We start from the raw sequence: 13,184 nt of genomic DNA, 5'->3' as shown, positions 1-13,184 counted from the left end.
TCCTGGATCAACCCTTTGTCTGGCTCTCAGCCGGCAATCTAAGCATGACATGTAAGAGCTTTGTTAACCACTGAAAGGCGGAGTTCTATATCCAAGTTGCTATAAACGAAGAATTCATCTGGCTCTTAACAAAACAATGCTGTATGTACTTGTTAAAGTACATAACTGTACTTTAACATTCTATCGCCAGTGTAAATCTGTTAATGCAAGGGAACACATGTGTGCTTGTTCCAGTAACAAACTCACTAACCACTCGATCTGGCGGTTCAGTATGCTGCGTACTAAAGAGAGGACAGGGAGAACTTCAGAAAGTTTTTAGCTTGTAGTCTTATCATGCTACACAGGTATAGCGGGCTCCGACACATCGGCGTATAGAGGTGCCACTTATTTGCGAGACGTAATTTGCCATGTTTGCGGTGGCCACAAACAAAAATACTGAGGCCTTGTATGACTGTAATGGGAACAAACGTCCGTATAGTGTTCGCAGTGCTGGCAAACTTCAGAACTCATCTAGCGTATAGGTTAACAGAATCGACTGCATCTTAAGAAGCTGCAAATAATAATATTAATTAAATAAATTAATAAGTAAGCAAATATTAAATCCGTATAGATTCGCTTCGGCAGTTGACTATTTTACAGGCAATGTGGAGCGCCGTAAAAACATGCTGCCTCCGGAGAGCGTTGATAATTACCTCACTCAGTTAACCTAGCCTATGAGGAAAAATATAATTTGGCGTACTAACGAATGTAGTACGTTAGGATTAATCTAAAAGCATGAACCCCACAAAAATTTGAATAGGTCAACACGAATCTCTTGTTAACAGGCATCTAAATCTTACCCTTTGGAACGCAATCCATCTCACTGCCGCGTTACCATATTACTAAACAGAGTTTCTCAAGCTGTCTAACAGACAACTTGAGAAACCCTAGCTCTCAACTCTCGACCTCGACCCTGACACTGGGAAAGGCCCATATCTCATACGTTTGTGACTCTATTCGCACTATAGAGAATTAGGGTTGGGGTCGAGTTTTCAGACAGAATTGACACAAACTCCATAACCTCGTGGCCTGCTTGTGTTATGCCCCACCCCATTTTTGATAACGATGAAGGTTTGCGAAAAATCGTCTATGGTAAAAAGAGAGAGAATCGAAGCGATTTTTTGAAAAAGAAATGAAATTTCCTTATAACACCTGAGCCGAAACGAGGATGCACAAGTTCCGATACCGAATTGCTGATGTTCTTTACATATTTCTACTTTCCACAGCAACTAATTCAATATTTTTTAAGGTGGCTAACAACGACAGCGCGCTGATTATCGGCGACTGTGATGCTACTTTGTGAAAATTCATATTTTGATTTTTGGCTAGATACGTATTCTGATATAAGCTAACAAGCTCATATAAAAAATTGTTTCGACTGTACTTAGCGATATACACCTCACTATCTTAGTCTAGATAATGCCGGTCACATTTGTTACCAATCATAATAGAATAACGCAAACGTCGCGCACTTTTAATTGTGTGTAGACTGCTGTGAGCAATGGTGGTACTTCGAACTTTGCCAAACTGCTGTCATAAGTTCTGTTACTCTTATACGTTGTCCGTATCAAAAACGTTCTGTTCTGTATGTTCTGTTCAGTTATTAAGAAGTACATTAATGCCCCACTAGAAATCATTGCCTTATCACAATGGGCTTAGTTGCTTGTTACATGGCTGAGTTCTTTTCCTACTGAGCTCTGTGTCTTGCGTCAACTGACCGGGCTTCATTTCATATAAACTCTATGTCAAGGCCGACCAGCGCCAAATCGATGCACTATGAAATGCCTGGATTTACAGCAGTCCTGTTCAACAGTTCATTACGCTGCTCCGCCAGAAGAAAACGCCGTGCGCTCGGCTAAATCCTGTCTATTGTCACGACAACGCACATCACGGCTTTGTGGAGTTAGCATACGAACATCAAGTCTGCCGTTGGTGGTCGTCAAGATGAAAGGTCCAAAAGGGCCTATTTCTCCTTATGTCGGTCCTGTCGTTATTCTTGTCGTTGGTCTTTTTGTGCGTTTCCCTGTCGTGCGTCATCGCCGACCTAGCAAAAAGGGTTTTCGTGTCGTGTCGGGTGCGACAGGCAACATAAATCAATCTTAGATGTTTATATAGCTTGTCCGACGAACCCGGCTTCCATAGGCCCGATTGCTAGTTCAGGGCAGGCATATTACGCGAAACAATAACGACAGATTAAGACACAGGGTGGAGTCCAAGGTCAATTCACATAGCCATACTCTTTTATACGTAGCACGTATCGCCGCGTGCATAGCATGAGTGTCTAGTAAAGGAATGGTTCTGCCCCCGTTCGTCGCATCGCTGCCCGTCTAATGCGACCATGTCATCCAGATTACCGCGAAAATTCTACGACGGTGTGTAGCTGGCTCAACAGTGGCGGCGGCGGCGGCGGCGGCGGCGAAACCAGACGTCGAATGCCCTGCTTTGTCTAACTGGAGCTAGTTCGTGCGCGCTGTTCGACACGGCGCTTTCAGCATAATCCTAACCATTCCAAGTGGTGGCGCCGGTAGCGGCAGCAGGAAGAAACTTCGCGTACGGCGGTTCTGTCAGTAGATACGTTCTGTTTCTAAAAGACTGACTGTAGTTGGTTTGAATGACTGAAAATCGATTAGAAAGGCAAGTTGATTCTGCACACTGAAAGACTCGTTTACAGGCCACACCGCATCTAGGGCATGATCTCAATTCAGGTGGAGCGACGTTGGACGTCTGCGAAGGTAGATGCACCCTAGACCACAAACAGATTAACTAAAAACTATCAAAACGACGGAATCAACATCAAAACCTAAACGGTGTTCGAAAAGTATGCATTCAAGGAACTAGTCCTCATCAAACCGACAATCAACCTAACAAGACGCCTCACCGCCTCCTATACAAAGTGCATCGGTCAAAACGGAAAGGGCTGCAGCAGTTCGACCTTCGTTCAGCCGGATTATGACGATAAATGTGTCGTCTCGCTTAGGGTTTGCATTAGGACAAAACCTGCCATGATTTTGAACAAACCGACCTGCGATATGCTAGCTAGGCGAAAACCTACGAAGAAAACCATGACGAATAGCAGTATGTTGGGACAATTGAGTCGGTTCAGCTTGCCTGTGACGAGCGAAAAGAATCACAGCAATTGGGAGTTGGAAAAATCACCAGAAAAATCCCTCTGAAAAAGGAAGTTCAACAGATCAATTTTAGAGTATTCCGCCCAGGGTAATGTGTCGAATTAATGGTGCAGTACGAATATGCAAACTTTTCAAATAAATGTTTCAAAGTAGAAGAAAGCACGTCGTAGATGTTTTGTCATTTGATGATGAATCATATAGCAACCACCATGCTGCGCATCGTGGCGACAAAGCATTAGAACTATCATCGGTGCGTGGAACCGTTGATTATGTCACTTCCGCATTGTGTACGTTACTTCAAAGGAAATATATAACAAGAGATCATCCACGAAAAGGCGCAAACTTCCCGCCTCTTTGCCTACCACCAGTCATCGGTTAGGGTTCATTATATATATCCGATAGAAATATATGAAACACAACCCAACAGTGCTGACAGCACGGCAGTGGTTGTTTCGAACTTAGTATAAGTGTGCTAGCAGATGTTGTAGGTTTTGGTAAAATCTAACGGGTCTGTGAGCTTTTGCATTGAGAAGTCAATGTTTTTAGAAAAAGAAGTCGCTGCTTGCTCGTCTTGCACTACTTGTCTTGAAATGCTCTCGATTAGGTTTACTTGATTGGGTGCCTATGATAGGGTAATCGGTACCGTCGTGGTCGGAATTTGAATCCGAGCGTAGATAGAATTCCACATTGATACGAGCCGGGACCAACTGTTTAAAGCGTTGCATAACCGCCTATGTGCCGGATGTAAAACATGAGAAACACCTTTAGAGAAGGATCATCTCATTGAAATACTGAGAAGACACCTGGGTCACGTGTTAATCAATTAGACAGGCTAAAGCTACCATGATATATTCAACCGACACGTGACACTCGGTTAGCTAGTTGATTTGTGTCATTTAAAACTCACTAATCTGTTGTATCAGGACTGTCAGAAACCGATGTTGGCTACTTTTCAATTCTACCAGTGGTATATTTTTTTGTGCGAATTCATTCGAAAAATTGCTGTTATTGCCAAATTTGTCCGTAGCTGACCTTTCTGCCTTAAAATTTTAAGACCGAAAGGTATTGTTCACACTGCCGCCTTCGTTCCAACTGGTGGGAAAGGCGCAGCTGTTACAAGGAGAATTATGTGCGAGATCAAGATGAGATGAGCAGTATTCCACCGCCTTCGCCAACATTGATTCCAGATAAAGATCGCGATTTGAGCTCCAATTCACACTCTAAACGGCCACTCGACCACGTGCGCAGAAATCGAAAGGAAAAGGACAATGTAAATATGTTCGTGTTCGGATGTAACATTGGGGGACCCTATGGGATTTTAGTGACCCGGAGAATGCTAGAAGATGTCGGACATAGATTATTTCGCATCCAAGCTATAATTCGTACTATGGCCTATCCGCTTTTTGTGAGCTACTATTTGTATCCACGCAAGCTGATCTAAAAGGCAGGTTGTTTAATACAATAGGCACAAGTCTGAACGGACGTCATCCTTAATCACGCAGCCCTTCTATTGTTCCGACTTTGCTGAAGTGTGTACATAACCAACGAAACAGCCTCAACAGGAGAACTTAATTTCCGCCCGTTTTAATAAAGTCGATGAGTCGAAATTCATTTTTGCCGCTCTCATAGTGCGCTATAGTTATGATTATTCAATTTGTGTATAGCGCTACTCCTGAACATTGTCGTACATATGTAGCGATCAGCAACCTTCGTAAGACAGAAACCGAGGAACAACCTATCGACTGAAGCCCACGTGCGAAGCTCGACAGGAAAAGAGCTTCAAATTTTATTTTGTTCTTGGCATTGAAAACGCTGGCACTTGGAGCTATGCACGACACTGAACTTAAGTCGAAACCTTGAAATGAAGGTGGCTCCGACAGAAGGTTGTATTCCTAGGATTTTTAGCCTTTGTGAGCGCTGAAACCTCTCAATGTATGGCATCCTGAAGGGACAGTAGTGCACACGGCATAGTGAGAGCCCATTTTTCACTATGACAAAGGAGAGTAAATATATACTTGTATTATATCTTCAATATGCTTAAACGTAACTGCGAGGCGAGCCGGAGTTTTCAAGTCAATTTAGAAAACAATTACTAATTATCAGTCGGGAGCCAAATGTGAAACCGCAGTACCACGGGGGTACTGCTTTGCCCATTTCTCTATAGAGACGTCACGTTCTTTAGCTTAATTTTTAAATCTCTTTATTTTATCCGATTTGTACACGCATGAGTCGTACTGCAAAACTCAAACCATTTTCTGATAGACTTTCTTATTTTCCACCTACTACTAAGTCACGAATAGAAATGTATTACATTTGTTAGTTTTACTTCAACCCAGATAGACTTAATCAGCAGTAGTAGCAATGAAAATAACCCCACTGAAAATGTAAGCTATGACCCTGACAAGAGCGTGATAATAGATAACCTTATTACGCGATGTAGAATGTTGGCTTATTTTGTGGCCCATCGTATCTGATCTTTCGCGCCATTGTGATTGCACCTAGACCGGATTGCAGATAAAGCTGAGACGCTCACGGTCATAAGTTAACACTTAATTATAATCGGGGTGCTTCTTTAACAGCTTCTATTTAGGAGACCGGCCTCTGTAGCAGGTGGTATCAACAAATTGTTTCTATTATAGCTATCTTGGACGAATCATTAGATGACAAACGAGGCTACGGCTGAGCTACATAGCACTATAGTCTTTTCTGGCAAATAGGTAGGCTCACTAATTAGAATAATGCGGAAAGCATCAATCACAACATTATAACGCTGTCACTGTCATTGGAGTAGCTACTGGTCGTGACCTTTTCTGCTCGTACCACTGCGCGGTACAAACATGAATTCAGGCGTTGTTCGCACTAGGACAAATATGTACAATCCATTCTTCAAGAAAATTGTTTGTTATAGTCGAATTAAGTGTTTGTCTCGAAAAAGGATCACGGTAATTGAGTTACTTCGAACAAGGAACTTATCCGGTTGACTTTCCTAGAACGGATTGCAAATAAAGTTCGATTTCGAGCTGGAAGGAAACAGCTCCTCTTCCTCTAGGTCAACCGTGACGACCGTAATTTCGAAGCGTAGAATGTCCTAGTACTAGGTCGACGGATTAGGAAAAATTAATGAATTGCTTTTTAAAGTTACTATCGAATACGGAGGCCTCGCATATGAACAGCTATACGTATCAATAAGAAGCTGTACAGTGACAAAATCTGTATACTGCCAAAAGATCTGCTTCTTTAATGACCGTTCTCCTATATGTCACCTAATCGGGGGCGTACTTCAAAGTGAGCGAGGCACATTCGCATGTGCAACATTGTCCATCATCGAGATATGCAAAATCTCTTTAAAGTAAGATCCGAACTACCAAATCTGTACGCGCATACAACATCCACATTACGCACAGGTTCTGTCTAAGTCCGTAGGAAACTAAATTCTCTCATGACACTGTGTTTAAATCCGTTAGTGCACACGTTTGCCGAAGTTGTGCTTGCTGGACAAGCGTCTATCAACTCCACCGACCCAACGCTGGCTGGCCTGAATATGTGAAGCTTTATTTTCGCTTTTCCAAACAGAAGTACGTGAATATGGGGCCTCTAGTGTGTACATGTTAGATAGAAAGCGTGGCAAATAACGAGAGTCTTGTTTAGTCTTTTGTGTGGTGGAACTAATTCTAAACCAGCTGATCCAACATGGAGATCGCCGCTGAATTGTTGATGACAGCGACTTCGGTGAAAACCAATTGAGCGTAATAGTGCTTGCATAAGCTGACTAAGTGGCAGTCCTTTCCCAGCAGTTTACCATTGACAACTGGGTTAGCAACTAGCCACAGCCACACGCATACCGCTTTTGTTCAAAGTTGAGGCTGGGTTGATACAGACAGGTCCGATAGAACGCTTCTGATATGTGAATCAGAGTCATTAAGAAGGCCGGTAATATTAATAACTAAGAATACTAATTATAGTAGCAATTGTCTTTTCTGGAAAGAATAGAAGTACAAATGTCGACTACTTCGGGAACGGCCGTAGTCGTATTTATATTTAGGTTCATCTTGAATGTTTCGAATTTTTACGTCCCGCATATGAGCCACTGGGCGTCGCTTTGGAGAGCTGCCTACCCTTCTACTAACACAATACGAAAATTGCCTACCCTCGGATTTCGAACTTCAGCTATCACGTGTCGTTAACGATTGTCAGCAGACGCGTCGCTACTGCACTATTACGTGTTGGCTAAGATATACTATGAGGAACTTGACGTTTTCGAAATCAGTTCCTATTCTGAATATGGAATATAAGTTCAAAACATACCTATTAACGTTAAAGGAACCACGGAAAAAATGTTTTTGGACACTTGAGACTTCACCAAACAAATGTAAAGTTTTTTTCATGTCTTCAATGTTTAGTCCTGCAGCTGAAGCCAGCTACGGAAAAGTATTCGTAGTAAACGGGTGGGTAGATTGGAATGTGTGGGTAGATTGTGGTAATTCGTAGAAGACAATGACAACGGCTGTGTGTTGCGATATCGTTAAAACTCGATAAACTACTATCTAGCAGGGTGATTGAATAGCAGAAACAAGCACGAGGTATTTTTGATAGCTTCAACAAAGCAGGACAGAGAACTAACTGAGCAGCGAAGTACTGATGCAATTGCAGCAAGATCATGGTATCAGGCAACAAGAATACCTGCAACGAATTCATATAAGTGTTTTAATAGAACATTCACTAAATGTGAATTACTTACACAAAATTGAATTGGGTGTATGCTGGATTGCAAAAGGTAACTAAGCGAATATAAAGAACTTCGTTATTTTCACTTCTGTATTAACGTTAATCTCTATATTTTTTTGTATAAAGTATTTTTGATGGAACGTTTTTTAGATTTCGAGCAGATCGCAATAACTTTGAATGTGTTGTAAGAATGACCTTCTTCAAACTACTTAGAGCCTCATTCCTAGGTAGCCAGTGTGCTACCGAGACAAACTGTTTGTATATATTTCTAACTAAATTATATGATGCAAATAAGATAAATGTTACGACTTCTAGCTCTAGGGCCACCATCAGCCATTGCGTCAGGCAGATAATATCGTAAATAATAACAGTAAATCAATTTACCTTTAATATGTGTGCTTTATTTCCAATAAAGATGTTTGGCCTCAAGTAGAAGTAAATTTAACAGCTTAGTAAATTTGGATACGGATTTTGGTGTAGATCACCCAATTTCAGCTCTTTTTAGTGGCATATTAGACAGCTAAAAACGGGAATTCAGATTCCTCGGCGTGCATATATTCCATCCTGTCCACGACACTTTTCGACGCACAATAATTTAGTGATTTTAGCAACCACCTGAATTCGCTGGAGAAATAGAAAATTTTCCAGTAAACCGTCTGATATACCGTAATTATATCTGAAATCTCGTTTGATTATCGAGAGACAAATAATATCAAGGAAACAATTGTGTTATATAATTCAATAGGGTCCTTTGCGGAGACGATACGACGAATCTATCTTGTATAGGCATACTGAGCTGTGTGTAATGAACTACATAAAAGAAAACAAAGAAACTATAACGTAACAGCTTCGTTTCAATGTCTTTGTTTTCCATTCATTTCTTCGTCGTTTATTTAATTCTATATATATTACTATTTGAAAATAGTCTATACATACGTCCGCCTTAATTGAGCAGCAGACAAGACCTGATCACATTGCATTCTACGTCCATTCTATTTCACCTATTCGCGAGATCAAAAGCCTGCCGAAGCAGCTTTGTATATCTGCGCCGTGCACAAGGTTGGATCTCGTACCGGAGAGGACTGCGAAAGGTGAAAACACAGTAGTGGCATTCAGGACCAGAATGATGCAACCCACTTCGGTTGGCCATCCAAGGTCAAAAGAATTGCCTAACGGTACTTCAGAAGAGCAACGGCCGGCAGATAATTTATGTATTAGAGGATATTAGAACCTTTTAGAGAAAAGGTTGTGCTGCAGCTAGGTGACTATCGGTACGCATTTTCAGTTTTTGGAAGTTGCTAGGAGACTGGGCGGCGCCTAAACACTATAAGGCCCAATGAGGACCCACATGTCTAACCTGAAAAATTATACTTTGCATTTGGTGGAACTGGATGAACTCATAGAAGGAAGTCCTCGAAAAAAGATACCAACGAGGATCCATATCTGGTTGTGTCGCGTAAAGTAGACAAGGCTATCCAACTTGAAAGACTCGATAGACGAAGAAAAAATCATTACTCTCCATGACAATCCTAGATGGCACATGAAAAGGTATTAAAGGCCATAGAATTCGATGAGCTGCTGCACTGTTGATGTTCCATTAAAATCGACGATTGATAAAAAGATGTTCGTCAAACTCAATTTAACGCGATCACTGCACGAAAAGCGTCCGTCCCAGGTACGAACTCACTATAAGATGAGCCGCTTTGTAAGCGCTTTGTGATTTCCTAGAAAAACTGATTCTTCCTTTTTCTGAGTAGTCTGGCCATAGACCCCGCTGCTTAAGGGCCCTGAAACCAGTCGATTCAACGAAGTCCATACCACAAACAACGAATTCTACGATCGAAATGGTACCTGTACGTTTATTTCTGTGCTCGTTCTATGATCAAGTAGCTCCATCAATAACCGTTCAAGACGTACAACATCCGTAATCCAACGTAGTGCTGCGCAGCTTATGCTCTAACGCACGTCGTTGAGTTTTCTAGGAGTATGAAACTCTATAGAAAAAGAACAGGTTACCAAACGTGCAGTGGGGATCACAAAGGCCGTTCTATACCGTTAAGAAAAAGCTCTACATCGTAAACTCCTAAAATTGAGGTTGGTCTTCCTGCTCCATTCTGATACACTCCCGAACAGAATGTGAGTGCTGTGAGTCTATTTTATTTTACCCTATGTACATATCTATACATACACCCACCTCCTGTTGAAAAATATTGGCTACGATCTTGTTGACCTAATGTTGATCTAATGAAAAAAAAACGAGTAGGTACAGTTGCCATACGTATATACGAACGAGCATGATTTGGCACAAAAATCCGATCTCTATCTCCAAGTAAACGAATTATCTTGTTGGTTGTTCTGCAGCAAAAAAAAAAAACAAACAAACGAAACCCTATCGAGTTGTATGTCGATCGACTTTTTTTTTTTAGCTGTGACAGCTGGTTGCAGCGTTTGTTCAGCGTCGTCTCTCTGCAGTTTTTCGAACGTTCGGACCCGAGGCTGATCTGGCTCTAACAGAATCACAGTGTCAGTAACAGCGAAGTGTGCAGCAGCGGTGGCGACAGGACAAGATCATATTGTTGACATAGAATACCACCATGAACAATGCCCACTCAGCGAAAAAGAGTAAACTATACTTTGTCTAGTAACTGCGTCAAGGCTAGTAGCACTCAATGCACGTCGGGCACTTAAATACTTCAGTGCGCTCAATTTCAACCAGAGTCGTTACACGTTCCGCTGTCATTGCGGTGCTCAAACCTTTATTAATTTGCAATGCAACAAACTTAATATCGTTCGAGAGAGATAGGAAAACAGCAACGGCGATTGACTGAAACTGACTGGGGAGACAGAGGCGCCGATGCATTGTAGTACTAGTTTGTAGACTTTAGAGCACGTAAAGTCACTGTTATTCGCAGCTGTTGACCAGAATTACGGGTGCCCATTAATTAGCGTGAAACTGAAAAGGTCGTTATGCGATGCCTCGGCATTGAACAGTCGGCTTAAGTGAGATTGGCGCCGACTGCAGTGGTGTCACTTCCACCGAAACCTTTCGTTTTTTGGTAGCTACTTCATAATTTTTTCAATACTGATTAGGAAAAGAACGACGATTGAAGAGACAATGTTACGGAGGAGAAAAAACCGAATGCGACAACGCTGAACCCGTCTATAAGATTATAGGTTAAACACCGACGACCTTTGTCGCGTTTATGTCGCACAGCTTGTGAGCACCTCTGCGCAATGCTGTTAAAATATAGCACAGCGGCTACAATGCTAATGGCCTGCGTGAGGGGTTCAAGAACAAGCGGACCAGCGGCTTGCATCGTCATTTAACTCTAAGAACTTTTTGGCTTATGACAGGTATGAAATCGCTTAAAGCTATCGCCGTTGCGTGCCGTATGTGGGCGATCACGGCCATCATCAGTCGTCGCCGCTGCTGCCCTCCTTACCAAGGTTCTTGCTGGAAAGCGCGATGCGTTACGCCGCACTTTGTTCGTTCGACCGTTTGCTTTGCAGATGGTCGACGTAACCTGTCGCGTGTTGTCGCCTATACGTCGTCCACCAGTGACTTTTACGAGCGGCATTTGTCCAGAAACCGCCATCACAAGCCGCACCTTCTGGCACTGATCGTCGCCACTGCAATAACCATTTTGCTGCAGTAACACGAACAGCAGTGCATCCCCATTCGCGTCGTTGACGCCACCGACTTCATCTCGTCCTGTCGCATGGTCCCCAAAACTGGCGAATGTCATAATCTTTCTCTTGTCACAGGCGAGCAGCTTGACTCTGCTGAACGCTAACGTGACAACGCTCACTACCGGCAGCTTACAATGCTAACTAAGCGCAGAGTTTAAGATTACAGTGTGATGTAATGATGTATGTCTAGCGCGACCTGTATCTGGGCGTGCATGAGCACAAACGCACCCAGCCATAGATCGACACACTATCGAAGCTAGCGGGTAAGCAACCGATCTGTTTGTCTACTCCAGAGGGTACTTCCGCACGAGGACGTGCAGCGAGCCAGCCAGGCAGACAGGCCTGCATTGGTAATCAAGCAAGGGAGAAACATACCCGTTCAGCTCGGCTACAAGAAGTGGACCCTGACCAACACAATTGTGTGAGCGCCGTGCAGCATTGCACAGCTTTAAGCAAATACCACAGTAACAACAACAGCAGCGCTTGTCGCGTTTGCTCGTTCTATTTTTCTTTGGCCTCTCTGTTTCCTTTAGGACCAACGGCGGTTGGACGGTGACGAACGTTAACAAGTCAGCCGGGCCACAAGCAAATAAACGAATAAGCGATCATCTGTCTACAAGACAACCTACCAATAGAGAGCTTCTGTCGAAACAGCCATAAACAGCAAGAGCAGACATAGACAGTAGCATTGAACAGTGCGTCGAGCTGCTGCGCGACTATGATTACTTACACTGGTGCTGCTATTGCTGTCGCCATCGTTGCCGCAATAACTATTCTATCAGTAACTGTTCCATCGGTCCATGCGTTTCTGTTCGACCAGTTGCCACCGGCACTGCTGCCGCCATCATACGGTCGCCTTCTTGTAGACCTTCGCTGACTGTTTTTCTCTATTCCGCCTGAAGCAGGCTAGACAGCGCAGACCACGACGACGACGACAACAGCAGCAGCATCAACAATAGCGATAGCGAAACAAGCGCTACTACGTTAAACAAAGCGCACTCACCACGAAACGCTGACTGGCAGGCGCTGCTCTCACAGCGGTGCTGACAGCGCCGACCGACCGACTGACGAACTGTATGCGTTAGCTGTACCGTAGTGCTGACGCTGATGCCACTACCCCTAGTACTACTATTACTAGTAGGCAAACGCCGGCGTCTACGCGCGTTTATTCGTTCCACTGCTGGCATCGCAGTGCCGCGCTACACGTACGTAGGACGCAACAGTTGCTGCTGCTGCTGCTGCTTCTGCTGAACTCCGCTTAGCTAAATCGGCGTATCGCATCGTCGTCTGATGGTGACGTCGCATCACATCGACAGCTACAGCGAGACACCACCATCAATACTAACAACAACAACGTTCTTGTGCTGCGAACAACGTTGCTTATTGCTCCCGCCGCTGGCGTTGCAGCTACGACGCTGGCGAACGCCAGCCCGACGCACGGCGGGCACCGGCGGACGAATCGAGCACCGACGACGAGACAACAATCGAGTGATGGGCAAGAGAATACGAACAAGCCAAGCGTTCAAGCCTCCTCTGATCACGGTGACGTCTGCGGCAATGGCGATGCCACCACCGTCGCTGTCGCCGCCGCCGCCGCCGCCG

General features: G+C 43.7%; 1 long non-coding RNA gene across 3 annotated transcripts in view; it reads right to left on the bottom strand.

The window, feature by feature from the left end:
• The window catches only part of LOC111252275 (uncharacterized), a 53,605-nt gene extending 40,879 nt beyond the window's left edge, over positions 1–12,726 (bottom strand). Inside the window, exons 1-3 of one of the 3 annotated variants that reach the window (XR_002674149.2) lie at positions 12,586–12,726; positions 8,277–8,516; positions 7,789–7,847 (exon numbers count right to left, since the gene is read on the bottom strand). This is a non-coding gene — a long non-coding RNA (uncharacterized LOC111252275). The other 2 variants (XR_002674150.2, XR_015330137.1) reach the window with 2 other exon arrangements.
• Positions 12,727–13,184: the final 458 nt, after the last annotated feature.

The sequence above is a fragment of the Varroa destructor genome, unplaced genomic scaffold (assembly GCF_002443255.2).
Source record: "Varroa destructor unplaced genomic scaffold, Vdes_3.0 BEIS01000006.1, whole genome shotgun sequence".
NCBI lineage: Eukaryota > Metazoa > Arthropoda > Arachnida > Mesostigmata > Varroidae > Varroa > Varroa destructor.
Note: the sequence above shows the minus strand (reverse complement) of the source record. Positions and strands in the feature narration are given on the sequence as shown.